Source organism: Aegilops tauschii, chromosome 4 (assembly GCF_002575655.3).
Source record: "Aegilops tauschii subsp. strangulata cultivar AL8/78 chromosome 4, Aet v6.0, whole genome shotgun sequence".
Classification (NCBI taxonomy): Eukaryota; Viridiplantae; Streptophyta; class Magnoliopsida; order Poales; family Poaceae; genus Aegilops; species Aegilops tauschii.
The window spans coordinates 40,893,813-40,909,782 of NC_053038.3; the positions used below are offsets into that span (position 1 = coordinate 40,893,813).

The following is a 15,970-nucleotide window of genomic DNA, read 5'->3' on the forward strand; positions in this document are numbered from 1 at the left end:
GGATTGGTTGTCCAAAATCGGTTAGCAACGGAGCGTGATCCGATAAGGCCTCAATTCTTTCAAGTGCCCGAACCGATGCTAGGGGATATTTGTATTCCCAGTCAGTGGTAACTAGCACCCGGTCCAGTTTTTCAAAGGTCGGCACCGAACGGTTGTTGGCCCAGGTATACTGACGACCAGACATCGTGATCTCCCTCAGGTCGAGGCTGTCAATAACAGCATTAAAGAGGAAAGGCCACCTAGTGTCAAACCGATCGTTGTTTTTTTCCTGCTGATATCGAAGGATGTTGAAATCCCCCCCGATTAACATGGGATGAGGATTGTTTTGACAGGTATTAACCAGCTCTTTTAGAAATGCAGACTTAAACTCCTCTTGTGCGGCACCATATATAGCCACCAGACTCCAGATGAAGTTGTCGGACTTATTTCGAAGGTGGAATTTAATATGATACTCCCCCTTTTTCGTGGACAATAGTTGCAAGTATGTAGAGTTAATACCTAGCAATATTCCCCCGGACCTCCCGGTCGGCGGTAAGACGTGCCATTCGTAATCAAAACCACATGAAAAGTGGTCCAAGTCATGTGTTGGAAAATCACGTTTACCCGACTCAGTGATAGCCACAAAGTCCAACGAATGATCCTTTACACAATCGGCAATGTGTTTGTGTTTAGCCAAGTCACCCAGACCTCTGCTATTCCAGAACATGCCTCTCATGATGAACCAACTTTATGTTTAGAGACATTTAGTTTCTTAGAAGAGCGCCCTCTTTTCTTTGCTCAGTTAGACTTATTCTTGCGCACTGACGCGACAAGCTCAAAAAGCGTAGTGTCGCGTACAGTATCATCAAGGTCTACTTCAGTCGTGTCTTTAACCAGATGAGAGAGAAGCTTGGCTTCATGATTGGCATCAGCGTCCTCGTCCTCCTCATCTGACACGAGAGGGTCGACAAAGCTCGAAGACTTGGGAGCAACCGTAAGCCGGTCGAACTCCACTTGTTTTAGAGACTTGACCGAAAAATCAATCTCCTTGTCATTACGTCCTAGTGACACCCCAAGTCTAGTAATATTTGAAGATACTTTGGAATTATCAAAAGACATAAAAGATTTACGAGAGGGGGTGCCTTCGAAGTCGAGGTTACATGCAGCAGTCCTACGCATGGCCTTCACCATAGTGTCCTCGTCGGTGGCTGCTGATCCGTCAGCCCCTACCTGATGACGCCCGCTGTGCCTCAGTAGTGAAGGAGTGACATCGGCCTCGGAGCCCATCACCTCGACTCTGCAAGGCGTGGTGGGCTGCTGCAGCGATGAAGAAGAAGATAGAGAAGGCTGCTCCTCAGCCTCCTCAAGCCCGGAAGACGGCACCCCTCCCGGTGACGGAGGAGTTGAAGATAACGCGCGAAGCACTGCCATGGCAGACTCCTGGCTAGCTCGCACAGATGGGGAGAATATCACACCACCACGTCGAGTCGGAGAAGCAGGAGTGGGCGATGATGACGGCGAAGGAGCGGTTCCCTCCGGCACGGGGCGCCCACGAGTCCCCTCATGGGGGTTAGGCGGTGGCGACCAGCAAGTCGAAGGTGGCGGCGTCGAGGGTCGTGGCTCCGACATCGTAGGAGAAGCAGCCCTAGACGAAGTATCCGACCCCGAGGAAGAAGGCCCCCTTAAAGGCGATGGAGCAGCCATGGCGGGTAAGCCTCGATGAGGGCTCATTGGTGTGACGACGGAGGCCATCTGCATGGGCACCACACCACCCGATGAAGTAGGGTCTGAGGAATTGTTGGAAGATGGAGTGGGTTTGGACCTCTTGCTTGTATCATTGTTCCTCACTGAGTCCTCCCTGTCATGCCCCTTGTCGCCCCCTGGATCATCGCCGTGCTCCCAGACTCGAGGTACAAAGTCACTATCAACGCGAAAGTCCGCTTCTTCAAGACTGTACCGGAACTCATAGCCTTTCCTTTGAACCACCACGTCGGAAGAAAGAGAGTCAAGTGTGCTGCTTTTGAAAGAATCAAGGTTCAGTACCGCTACCTGGATACGAACAATTCCTCTCCGACGCAAACAAAGAAGATCAACATCGAGAGTAGAACCAATCACTGAGCCGACTGCCCAAAGCCCCAAGAAGTGTCGGAGAGCGTGAGGCACCCCATGCACATGAACCCAGATAGGAATTAGCTCGAAGCGGTGTGGTATCTTCTCTGAATTCCATGGCTTAAACTCGATAGTGACATTGTGAGATTTGATAAATACCGAGAAGCCAGTCACCCTCTGTAAGACCTCCTCACTCGGAAAGGACATGAGAAAAGCGTCCTTGCCGTGCGGTATAGCCTCCCACGTCCACTGTTGTTGGTACTGAGCAATTTTAGCAACCTCTGCCTCCACGATACTGGGAGTAATAGAGCCACCAGAAATAGATACCAACACCGTCAGTGAATCCTGTGGTGCAAGATCCTCCCTGCAAACATTGTCAGGCATCTGGAAAAAAGCCATACTTTCAGTTCCATAACCGCATAACATCGCCACCGGCTTCGGCAACTTGAGAGCAGGGCAGCGCCGCGTGGTCATCGGATGGTTATACTTGTTACAAATGAAACAGAACTACTGCGTCTCGCAATCATCATTTGTGTGCCCTGCAGATTGGCACTTCGAGCACCATACTTTCTTAGCATTAGCTATCCCGTCGGCTGCCCAGAAGATTGAATGGTAGGCTGCTGGTGTAACGCGCTGACCTGCAACGGGGTGTTCTGCCCATACCCCACTGCCATCATAGACGAAGCAGTGGGCACCTGCACCAATGGCGGCATCGCAGGGGCCGCCGGTGGAATAGAGGTACGTGGTACAGCAGCTCCCTGGTGAGTCTTGGGGCGACCACCCTTGCCGCCCTTTGGCTTCTGAGGACGTGCGCCTGCTTGGGCACCGGCGGTGGCCTGATTTTGTGGCACTCGGGCGCTGAAACCGGCCGCCATCTTCATACCGGCTGAACCAGGGTGTTGCATGGGCTGGAACTGTTGCTGCTGCATATAACCAGGCGACGGCTGAAGAAGAACCGGCTGCTGATGCATGTACTGACCCGGGACGGCGAAGAAAGGCTGCTGAAAGTGAGGTTGATACGTTGTTGGCTGTTGCATAGGCTGTTGCTGAATCTAAGGCTGCTGCGCCGGCATGAAACCACCCGGCGTCCCATACGGCTGCGCGGCCTGCACCGGTTGATAGACACCCGGAGTGAAGCCAGGCGCGCCGCCCGTCGGAGAAGAAACCGGCTGGGAAGAAGCAGGGGGCTGCAAGGGCTGCTGGCCGGTGGTGATGCCCGGCGGCGCGGAAGGGTCACCGCACGTCATCGTAGGAGAGCCGACGATGGCAGCGAAGGTACGATCAAAATTAGGGTTCACCCGTTGCGCCTTCCTGTTCCACATATGACGAAGCCAACGGCTGAGATCCACCATCCGAAGTGGATGCACAGGATCCACCTGCGTGCCTGATGCAGCCGCCAATGTCGGATCGGCAACAGCTAGTGTAGAGACGGCCCGTCCTGGTTGGCCCGAGAGCTGCGGGGGCCCACAGAACTGCGGCGAACTACCTCCATCGCCGAGACATGCTCGCGGCAGAAGATCGCCCAGCGTTCGTAGCGGTGACAACCGTGGTGGCGGGACCGGGCCGATCCAGGGCTTGATCAGAGGCCTCGACCGGCCAGGAACCCCGGGGACGCCGCGAGGGAAAGCTGCAGCCATCGCCACCACATTCGAAGAGGAAGCCGCCACGCCCTCCAACAAGGCCGGCGAGGGATCTCTGCTCTTGTCCGACCTGCACATAGAAGGAAACCACCTACCTGACGAACTGAAGGCCTCTCCCAAACCCTGGACGCAGGTGTAGGGTAGCCGATGTCAGCCCAGAATTCTTCCGCCAGTTCCTCGTCCGTTTTCCTCCGGCGAACTGCAGAAGGCAAAACAGGAGGGTCGAGGGAAGAGTCGCCGGCCTCTTGCGACGGCTCCTCCGCATCAAGGCAGGAGAAACGGGATCCAGAGGTGCCCACCGGCGTCGGCGACCAGCAAGGAGCCAGAGTCAGTCGCCGCCGAGAGGCGATCCGCATTTCAAGGATCCGCCGAGAGGTGTTCAAGCCACATGCACATATGAACGTGCGATGGATCTTATTGGATCCATCCTAAAAATGGGAGAGAATTTCACTTCCCGGCCTCTGCACGAACTAGGGATGCATACGGCCATTTTTAGTATGAGTACCAAGATAAACATGGTCCTCGGAATTTTTTAAATGAGTATCAAGATATTTCTTGATTCGTGGTTCTACCACACACCAAACTTGATCCTCAATAAATCGGGAAAAACCCCTGTGCATGACCTGTCAATTCTAGGAATTGAACTCGGGTCGTTAGGCTGCACAACCGCATACCCAACCACTGAGCCAAGGCTCTCTTTGCAATTTATTGCACACTACATTTCACAAGGTAAATTTCTCTTGCATATTCCTAATAACACCACTGCTTAATGCATTGTACGGCCTCTCCACAAGGTTGGTAAAGTGGTACACACGGCAAGTTGTGCCAGGGAAACTAGAAAAGCAAACACATTTTTTTCAAATTTCTTTTGAGTCACCGAGCACTCTTTTAATTTGCTTCCATTGCTCCAGGAATTGAAAAAGGGCAGCAGCCTCTCATTAATCTCAAGGCAAGCTATTCTCTAGCCTTCAAACATTTGTTATTCTTGCAATGGCTAAAGGAGGGCAAAGAAGAGTGTAGGATCCTCATGATGTTTCTCCTTTTTTGTGTTAATGCAATTTATTTCCAAGGCTACCTGATCGGCAATCCTATAACAGACCCAAAGTTTGATAACAATTTCCAAGTTCAAGGGGCTCATGGCTTTGGGATAATATCTGACCAAATATATGAGGTAATTCCAAATTCATTCACTTTGAAAAAATTGCGGTTGTTGTGTATCGACCTAAAGAATTTGTGGCATGTTTTCCTTTTCTTCCTGTAAGGCTGCAATGAAGAACTGCAAAGGAAATTATGTAAACCCCGCGAATCAACTGTGTGCTGAGGTGCTAGAAACTGTAGACAGTGTAAGATTCATGTGCTGGCATTTTTTTCGTGAACTTATGCTATTCTCAACATGGGCTAATGAGCATCCCTTTTGCTACAGCTCATTTCTGAAATCGCAGATGCACACGTCCTGTACAAAAAATGTGTCATCGCCACACCAAAGCCAATAGATGAAGCTATAAGAAGAAAATTTCTGCTAGAAGAATCAATCGAGCCAAATGAAGCGCCTGGTCGACCTACCGTCGACTGTTTCGTTAGTCTTTTGTTATCCTTGGAGTGCCCAATTTGATTACAAGATGGTAGTGACACTATTCCCATTCAAAAACTCATCTGGAATGCCTTTCAAAACTGCAGACATACGATTACTACCTGGCATACTTCTGGATGAACAACAAGATGACTAGAGAAGCTCTCGAGATCAAGGGGGTAAGCCACGTTATGTTTTACCAGGAATTTCTTTCAGAGTATTCGTCTAGATCTAGTATCAAAACATTGAAGTCTAGAACTAGAAGCAGTATCGTCTGAATCACCGAGAACAATATTGACGAAAACGAGTTAGGTAATAGGGAACAGTTGGCGAGTGGGTGAGATGCAAAAAAGAACTCCCCTACACACAGGACATGCCAAGCAGCATACCATACCATCTTAATCCCACCACGAGAGGTTACCGTGCACTCGTGTACAGGTGAGAGCATTAAAGCAAGTTTTCTTATTCATAGTAGCTGGTATGTTAATTGTTTTTCCCAGACCTTGTAACCAACACCTTGTGTCTGCATGAGTGCAGCGGAGACCATGATCTCCAGGTGCCTCAGCTCAGCACGCAGGCGTGGATAAGATCTTTGAACTTCTCCATCGCCGATGACTGGAGGGCATGGCATCTCGATGGCCAGGCTGCAGGGTTGACTCACCTGACTCCCTTTTTTGCACTTCAGCATACGGAAAATAAGATATTCGTGACACACATTTTTTTTCTGATGAGCAATACATTGTTTCTTTCTTTGCAGATTTACCATCACATATGCAAATAAATTGACCTTTGCAACAGTAAAGGTGATCTTGTTTTCCTCTTTTAGACCATGCTTTTTTGTCCATGGAACCATTATGTCGTAGCTGTAATAGAGCTCATAATCGCTTGCTTGTGCAGGGTGGAGGTCATACTGCTCCAGAGTACCAGTCTGAAGAATGCTTTGCCATGGCCCAAAGGTGGCTTGACAACAAGCCACTCTGATACTTTGACAACACAAAATTTTATCTCTTAACACAAATCCTTTTATATTTAATTTGCTTCTCAACCTGTAAAGATGTAGTAAACAGTGATGTAAAAAATAGTGATGTATATCAAACAGAATTATTTTTCTCTCCAACCTAAAATATGTTCTGGTGGTGGTGGTGGTGGGGTGTGTGAGTGTGTGTGGGGGGGCGTAAATACATTCCCCTGAATACTAATCCTCCTCGAGTTGTCATATGTCTCCAAACACATATATATGAAGTCCTCGAGATAGATACGATCTAGGGTCGAAGGGTTTTTTCTTCATTTATTGACATTGTTTTGCCCTAAAAATAACAAAAGGGAGGGTCACATAGTAAAAATAGAAATATTATAATTATTATTATATATAAATGATGAAATTTTCATGAAAGACATCATGAAACTCAAAGAAAACATGGTAAAATTTAATGTATCATGTGCCATGGACGGTGTGACACTTCGAGTGGCCACTTGGCTACTCTTGCGCCCAGCTGTAGATGTAGCATTTACCTCTCGGGACACGGTGTCCACATTGAAGTGGCGACGTCTGAGATGTCACGTTTGTCACCGCCGCCCTCACACGCACGACATTAATACCGGCCGTTGCATGCTCTGGGCCAACATGAATGCGACACGGTAAGTGGCGCGAGCGTTCAATGGAAAGCGCGGAAGAGGTGGGTGGAGTTTATTGGTGGGTTAGATTAGTCAGACGCGGACGTGGCAGCGGCCTGGACGTCCGCAAAGTCTCTCCCCAATTTGTCTCGGATTTACGAGAAAAAAATGTGTCTAAACCGGCCGAGCCCGGCCAGGCATGTGTCCGTGGTACCCTAAACAAAATACGACCGTGAAAACACGTACAATAAAGGCATGGACATACAACTCCGGATTCGATCGACGAAATAGAAGGAAGCAAAAAATGTAATAGTCCAGCAACTGGACTAAATTGGTGTTAGTTGACTTATCTCGCTCGAGCAATGATCATGCAAAAGGCAACGATACTCTATCATGTCTCCGTTATTTTTTAATCTTCATTACATCGTTGGATTACCTCTGATCAAGTCGGGGTGTGGTCTCCGGGCGAAAGTCTTGGTCCGTTGCAGGACCGGTGATGGTGGCATCTTGGCGTCGTTACTCTGTTGAGAGCATCACGGGCGGAGATCTGGCTTGGAGGTCTTGTGGTGTGGTTCTCTGGTGCTGCCGCTGGCTCAAGTTGATCTTCGTGGGCGCTATGTACGCAGTTGCCGGTGCTCCAAGACGATGGCTTTATCGGGACCGGCCGAGTCCCGCTACCCACTCGCCGTCTCCTCTTAGGCATTCAAGGGTGGTAGTGCGTTGGCGAAGGAAGTCCAGCTGTAGTTGTTGCTCTTGTGGTGTTCGGCTTTTGTTGTGACGCGGCTAGATGATTGGTTTAAAGCAGGTCCTTTTGCGTTATGTTTGTACTTGTCGTGGTGGCCAATCTGTTGATTAGTTAGGATGTGGTGTTCTTGCTATACTTGTTGTTCGTAACAAGTTGTAGTGTCTTGTAATTCAACTTCTGCCTTCTATAAAATATAATACACCTGGACATACTCTCAAAAAAAATCATCGTACACATATATGAAATTCCATGCAAGTCGACTAAAATAAAAGGCATGCATACCGCTACATCATCGGTTTTGTTATACATATGCACGCCTTGCACACTGACAGAGACTTATCTATATTCAACTCATTTTTGCACTATCTTAAGCATGCGTGGAACATGCATGGATGAGTAGCAATTTGGGAGATATAGCATGGACGTCATCTTAGAGTTTTCCCCCTCGTGCGCGGTGTGAAAATGTGGGACACGGAGGGGTTAAAAAGTCGGGAGTACCTAGAACTCATCTAGATGAGATATAGTTTGGTCTTATTCACCTGGAAAACAGGAACAGATACAACCCACGTCAACACACACGCATCTTATAGCATCACATCCAATGGCTATAAAAGGTGAATGAGAACAAATTATATCTTATCTAGATGAGTTATAGCAAAACTGTAAAAAATCACATGCTTTCGTACGAGCAATGCTAGACACATGGGGCTTTACAGGGGAATTACGGGGTAGTTAGAAATTGATTAGTTTAAATTTGGTTAAGTGAGACAGGCCCACATGTTATCAGGGGCTGATTTCCACCGCTCCATCCGCCTTTGGTGTCCGCCAGGTGCCCCGGTGGTCTCGTCCCACTCCCCACGTCCCAACCTTATCCATCCTTTCCATCGAGAATTTTCATCCGCATCTCTTCCTCTCCTCTCTCTCGTGTACCCGCTGCCCCCGCACTCAACCAAAGACCCCGCCCCATCAGCCGTCTACCACGGCTGCTGATGCTTGCTGCAACTCCGGCCCGCGTGCTCCCAGCCTGCCGCTTCTACTTCCGCATCTATCGTTGCTTCAAGCGCAGTTGAGAAGCACAACAGCGGCCCCGCCTCCCACTCCGCCGTTGTCGTGACATCCGCCAGTGCATCGCAGCTTCGCCGGAGTCGCCGAAGCCGTTTCTAAAACAGAGCTATTGTTTCTGAAACGGAGCTATTGTTTCTGAAACAGATCTATTGTTTTTTCACGTAGGTGTTTATGATTCAGAGTGGAACAGAGCTAGTGTTTGAGAAACAAGAGCTCATCGAAGATTGTTGATGGGATTTGCTAGATGGAGCTTCAGGAAACAAGAGCATTGTTGCAGGAAATCAGAGAAGACCAGATCCTCCAACAAGAGCATTGTTGCAGGAAATGCTCTTGTTGCGAAATCGTGCGGGGCGCAGATTTATTGGGGGGCGGGAGCAAGAGTGCTAATGTTTCTGCAACAGAGCGGTTGTTGCGGGAAATAACTAGTGGGCATGCGGGGCATGGACAGTATACCGGGTGGCTATCAGGTCGGGGTTGGAGTGTGGCAGCGGGTGGCAGCGGTGATGCGGCCATGTTGCAGTCGCTCAACCTCCGGTTCGGCTTCAGATCGCGGTGGCGCTCCTGGCCTTGATCTGCATCACGCGGGCACCCGGGACGGCAACCCTGGGCTTGGCGGTGGTGTTCATCTCCTACGTCGGAGGTGGTCGGCCTGAGGCTGGGTGAGCAGATCTCGAGATCTGCAATCTAGTCCCGGCTGCGAGTCGGGGAGACATAGTTGCCGATGAAAACCGAGCCGACGGCGGACGATGGTGGCAGTCTGCGCCGTTATCTTGATGAAGGCATCGTCCTGTAACTACTGTCGACCCACTCGTGCTGCTCCGGGGGAAACCCTAGGATCTGGTTTTCCAGATCGGATGATGGCAGCACTACGGTGTCGTTTCTCTGTTGGGAGCATCGTTTGTGAAGTAGCGCTGGAAGTCAGAGGCAAGAGGTGGAGCGGCTTCGTCTTGCACGGAGCTTCGGTGGAGATGTCAAGTCATGCCTGGCCGACAGGTGCTACGCTTTGTCATGCCTGGTCGGCAGGTGCTACGCACGACAGATCTTCCAGAGACTTCAAGCTGTGTCGGCTGGTGGTACTTGGCGGCATGGTGCTGAGAGACACCGGCGGCGACCGTGACGTGCTCAGCAGTTCGCGCGCAGGGAGGTGGTGCCGTTGGGCGACGTGGTGGCGTCGGCGGCAGCTAGACCGGGCAGGGATGATGCGTCAGTACAGCTCTGAAGATGGAGTGGTGGTAGTTGGCGGCGGCGACCTCTGAGAGCACGTCGGACCGGTGTGTGCCCCATACCCGGCAAGTGGCTTGGTTGGGGCCTCAGGTCTTAGATGTTAGATTTGGCTGCGAGGTCTGTGGTATTAGGCCCGGACTATCAGCATCCCTACATCAACTGGATAGGAGTAGCGACAGATGTTGCCTAGACAGTGGCAGTCTTACTGTTGTATTTCTTTATAAAGTCTTTTGTGAATAATTAATAAAATGGCTGCATGCATCGCCCAGATGCAGAGGCCGGGGGTCTTCCTCTTAAAAAAAATCAGATCGGGCATTCAACGGTCGTTGAGGCGACGGATAAAATCAGAAAATCAGTCGGCGGACGCGTAGTATCACCCCTTAGAGTACAGCATGTCGCGTGGTCCGTGAAAGTCCGTCGATTCTTTCCGTGCGTGTAGTATTATTGCTTTTGTACACTCATTATTTGTACCGTTTGGGGCTTGTTGAGCCAATCACGCATGCTTTCTTGGTGAAAACATGATCCACACCGACATTTTTTTTCTTGTGACATGACAACCATAAGTGAGTAGGTGATCCGTCACACCTGAACGGGTGAAATCACTGCGATCTGGTACTAGTTCATTTAAATCTACGCGGGCAGCACTGCTGGAGTTGTACTACTGAACGGGTCCAATCCTACAAGCTCACCCGGAAAAGCAAGCAAGCAAGAAAGAAAGAACAATATGCCTGTCAAGCTTCTCCGGGCGCCTACCGCCGGGCGACGCCACCACTTGCCGGTGCAGCACCTCGTTCCCGGCGAATTGGCAGGAGTGCGACGTTGTTCGAGCGAATGGCTATGGTGCGACACATTTGAGCGTGTAAATAGCCCAGGGCCACATGGGGTGTTAAATGTGGTTAAATTGGTCGTCAACCAAGCCCGCCCGTTTATGTTAGGACATGTGGGTCCAACTTAATTGTTCCTCAAAACAGCTGACCGTGCCCTGCCGCCCGATCGTGCCGGGCCCGCCACTCTGCCCCCCTTCTTCTCCGGTGGCGGCGGATCTTGCGTTCTCGGTGGCGGCAGCGGAGCCCTCGTTCTCAACGGCGGCGGAGCCTTCGTCCTCAGAAAATGGTGAGTGAATTCAAACCCTAGTCACCCTCCCGTTCCTCTCTCGGGCCCGTAGATCTCAGCTCGTTTCCTCTGTTTTCGTTTGCGGAATCGATAGGTTGTGAGGGGAGCCCGTGAGCATACTGAGATGGAGCCGCCAGATTCAACTTCGAATAGGTAATGCGCCTCTCTCCGATCCAATTTTGCATGCAATTAGGGGGTAGCCTCGTCTGCTCTTTCTCACGGGCTCACACTGTCCGCCACTGACAGAGGGGATGCTGCCGCTCGGACCTTCGAATTGATAGTCAATTTCTTTCCATCAAAGGCAAAATTAGTTGATGGTAGCATACAGAACATTGAGAGAGACACAATTGTTAAATGGGAGGTTGAGTTTACAGAGATTGATCCACAAGTTCTACAGAACATGGGAGAGACGGCAGTGAAGAAATGGGTGAAAAAAATTGGGGAGAATATAGTTTGGGGTCCAGAGCAAGAAGTATCACTGTTGCGGTTTGATGATTGGAAAGGAGAGTATGTGAGAATAGAAGATGGTGAACAGATTGTTGAAGAAATCGATCGGCAAAACGGCTGGACAAGCAAACGGGCTAATTTTTTTGCTGAGCTCGTTGATCTGAACATTTTTTTGAAGGTTGGATATGTGCCATCACAATTGGCTGCGCAGATGGTAGATGATGATTGGGCTACACAGAGGCCATTGATTCCCATGTGTACTGAACTTACAGTAATAGCCGAAGAGGGACAGATGACTGGAACTGAAACTGAAACTGCAGCAACTGTTGATTGGAATGTAGTTGAATTAGATGAGCCTACTGATTTGGTCATTGCACCAATGCCTGACATTGAGATGGCCAAACTTTTTGGCATTCCAGTCGATGACAGAGATAAGCAGGAGAGGGGCGAATCTAGTTTGCCTACTAATGCTGATGAAGAAGTAGATGGACAGTTGATGGAACAAGCTGCGGATGAAGTAGATGATGCACATGATGATGAGCTGGTGCATGTGTATGACAAAGAAAACCCTGTCATTGAAGTAGGCAAGTTGTTCCCAAGCATGAAGGAGTTTAGGATGTGTTTCAAGACTTATGCAGTGAAACATGAGTTTGATGCCAAGACTGTTTGGACTGATAGAAAGAAGTTTTATGCAAGGTGCAGAGGATTTGATGGTAGTGTGAAGCCTTGCAAGTGGTACATATCTGCTAGACTGCAACCTGATGGAAGTACTGTCAGGGTTAACCAAATCCCCAATCAACATACTTGTATTACAAGTTCACAGAGAGTATCAACCATGACATCACAACTTTGGGTTGCAGAAAAGATCACCCCAATTTTAGCCAAAACACCAAACACTACTGCCAAGAAACTCAAAGTAGACTTGGAAAAGATGTACCCCATTAAACTAAAATATACCACAGTGTGGAAGGCAAAACAAAGGGCAATGAAAATTTTATATGGTGATTGGGCAAATACATTTAGGATGCTTTACAACTTCAAAGCAGAGGTGGAAAAGAGGTCACCTGGCAGTGTTGTGGAGATAGATACAGAGGTATCAGCCGAAGGTGAAGTCAAGTTCTCCAAGTTTTTATGGCTTTGAACCCTTGCATCGATGGGTTCAAAGCAGGGTGCCGTCCATATTTGAGCATAGACTCATCATTTTTGACAGGCAAGTGGAATGGTCAGTTGGCAGCATGCAATGCTCTAGATGGACACAACTGGATGTTTCCTATTGCTGTTGGCTTGTTTCAGTCAGAAACAGAGGCTTCATGGACATGGTTCATGATCCAGTTGAAAAGATGCCTAGGGCCAGTGTCACCTTTGGCTATACACACAGATGCATGTAAGGGGCTTGAAAATTTAGTGAAAAATGTTTTCCCACATGCTGAGCAGAGGGAGTGCTTCGGTCATTTGTGGATGAATTTGATCAAAAAATTTAGAGGAGAAGAATTTGGGCGCATGTGGCCAGCAGCAAGATCTTACACTCGACAGACACACAAATATCATCTTGATAAGATAATGGCAGCATGTGATGAGTTTGGTCCATGGCTGAACACCTACCATTCTTTGTTATGGTACAGGTCAGCATTCAACACTGCCATCAAGTGTGACCACATCAACAACAATTTGGCAGAGAGTTTCAACAACAAGGTGAAGGAGTTAAAAGATTTGCCTGTGCATGACATGGTTGACCAAATCAGGATCATGCTCATGCGGTTGTGGGAATTGAGAAGAAGGATAGGTGATTGTCTGCAAGGTGATAAGCTTCCAGCAGTGGTACAACAGGTGGTCAATAGGAGCATATGTCTTTCACATTTGTTTGTTGAAAAATCTTCACCTTGGGGTGCTGAAGTTAGAGATAACAAAACTGGAAGGAGACATGTTGTTAACACTGAATTGCATGATTGCACTTGCCTCGAGTGGCAACACACTGGTAAACCATGTGAGCATGCCATTCTCTTATTAGCATCCCAACCGAAGATAAACATGCACCCATATTTGCATGAATATTATTCGGTAGCAAGATTCAAAGCTGCATATGCTACTCCAATTCCAGCACTTACAGATCAGTCTCAGTGGCCTGAAGTGGACATTGAATTTTCCATGTGTCCTCCCTTGACAAAAAGAAAGGCTGGCAGGCCTAAACAGAGTAGATTCAAGGCATGGTTTGAGAAAGGTGGGAGTAGTAAGAAGGGAAAGGAAGATGGAAAGCCAAAAAGGGCCCAGAAAGGTAACAAAAACAGATGCAAGTTGTGCCAGGAACTTGGGCACAGAGTGGGGTCTGTCAAATGCCGTTACACTCCTGATAAGCCAAAGTATGTTCTTGTGTATTTTTTTGTGTTTTGATTTGGTGCTTTTTTCCAATTACTATATCTATAACATTTTCCCAATGCCCAGGAGGAAGCGAGCAAGTCAGCCCCTTGTTGTTGAACAGTGTTGGCCAACAAAAAAAGCAAGAGTCAATGGCGGTAGAAAGAAGAGAAGTGTGCCTGAGCCTGAGCAGACTGAAGAAAATCTTGCTGCAGTCAACATTCAGACTGAAGAAACTGCTCTCGAGGTTGAAACTGAACCTGAGCGTGTTGAGGTTCAGACTGAAGAAACCCATGTTGAGGTACACACCGAAGAAACTGAACCTGAGCGTGTTGAGGTTCAGACTGAAGAAACCCATGTTGGGGTACACACCAAAGAAACTGAAACTGCTGTCAACATTGAGACTGAAGACACTGATCATGAGGGTGTTGGCGTGGTGTTGGAAAGACCAGTGAAGAAAACCAAGATGATCAGTGAACTTGTGTGTGTAGTAGAACCAAAAACAAGAAGTGCTAAGGCGAAGAAGGGCACGCGACGTGGTAGGAAGAGGTAGAACAGAGAACAGTTTGAAAATTTGGGGCATGTAATAATATTTGTAACTTGGTGCGTACTGGTAGTCACTATGTATCCCCGTATTTCTATTCGAACTTGTTTGTTGGTACCTTGTCTAAACCAGCCAAATAAAATTAAAATTTAAATTCAAATTTGGACTCAAATTTGAATTAGGGATGGGATATTGATGTTTTAATGCTATCTAAAGTACCTCAACTGAAATATGTTTGCTTGCTGATCATTCCGAGCCCTTTTGGTAAGTTGAACTCATAGTCATGAAAAGTGTGTCTCAAATGACCTCCAAAGGTAGGATAAACGGCCTCATATTTAAGCAAGTTTTTTTGGCACCTTATCTAAACCAGCCAAATAATTTTTCTACACATCTATTCTACCTATATAGTGTAAATCTAAAGTCTCACTATTTATTGAATTAATTTTCTATTATTTTCTTTTTTTTTGAAAAAACAAGGTTTAATAGAAAATTATATATAAAACAAGTTTAAAACATGAAAATGAGAAAAGTAAGTTAAGATCTTTCTTAGTCAATCCAAAATGAAGTTTTGGTGAAGTTTTCACACTTTTCATTTTCAAAACCCCACCTACTCTCGGGTTCCCACTACTCTCTCCCTTGAACTCCATACTACATTGTTCGAGGAATGACAATTTTGTGAAGGATTTTTCGTAAAAATGTATGTACACCATATTTATATTTTTTTCTCGTTACTATACGACATAATAAGACTATGTGCGCAAGTTTTATATTTTTTTGATTTTTTTTTGAATTAGTTATGCTCAACCCTAATTAGTCAAAACCCCTCAAAACCCCGCACACTACCGGGTCGTCGATCGTTGTGCGTGGACGGTTGAGATCAGGCGCTAGGGTTAGCTACAGTGTGCATCGATCCGCATGAGACGCGCTGATTGGTTGAATCAGTGGGGTTTGGATCAGCCTCTCTCGTTGGGGCATCAGGACCGTTCATTTGAATCCAACGGCAAGAGTTGACGCGGTGCATGGACCAAGCCTACGCAGTGCCCTTTCCATCATTGCATGCGTGCCCTGCCTACCCGCAGCATGCATGCCCACCCGCAGAACTGCGCCCGTGCGTTGCATGCATGCCCTCGACGTAGGCCTGCTCCGCCACCCCTATCGACGCAGTAACCTGTCGCATGCCTACCATTACAATTGATGCATCGTCGCATGAAAGCATGCGCCCGGCCACAACGCAGCAGCCCGATGAAGACAACCAAAAAGCCAACATTGCATTGCGTGCTATACATGGCGTGCTCCTCTTTGAGGACGCAATACTGGCATGGGGTATCGATGCCCAGTTCAAACGGCGTGCTGCCCGTTACAAGATGGGCAAATGAAGGCGTCCATTATTGTCACGTCTCCCATCGACCAAACGTTGCCCTCTAGCCAGGCCCTAGCAAAGATGTGCAAATTAATGGGCTACGGCATGAATGCACGGGCGGCACACGCAGAGAACTTCATGCAGGCGTGTCCCCTTGACCCATGACGGCACAGACGCGTCCGTGAGCCCGTCCCCCTTGACCCGCGAC

At 48.3% G+C, this 15,970-nt stretch overlaps 1 pseudogene; it reads left to right on the plus strand.

Annotated features, from left to right (window-relative positions):
- LOC109751905 (serine carboxypeptidase-like 13) overlaps positions 1-6,334 on the plus strand; it is an 83,659-nt pseudogene extending 77,325 nt beyond the window's left edge.
- Positions 6,335-15,970: the final 9,636 nt, after the last annotated feature.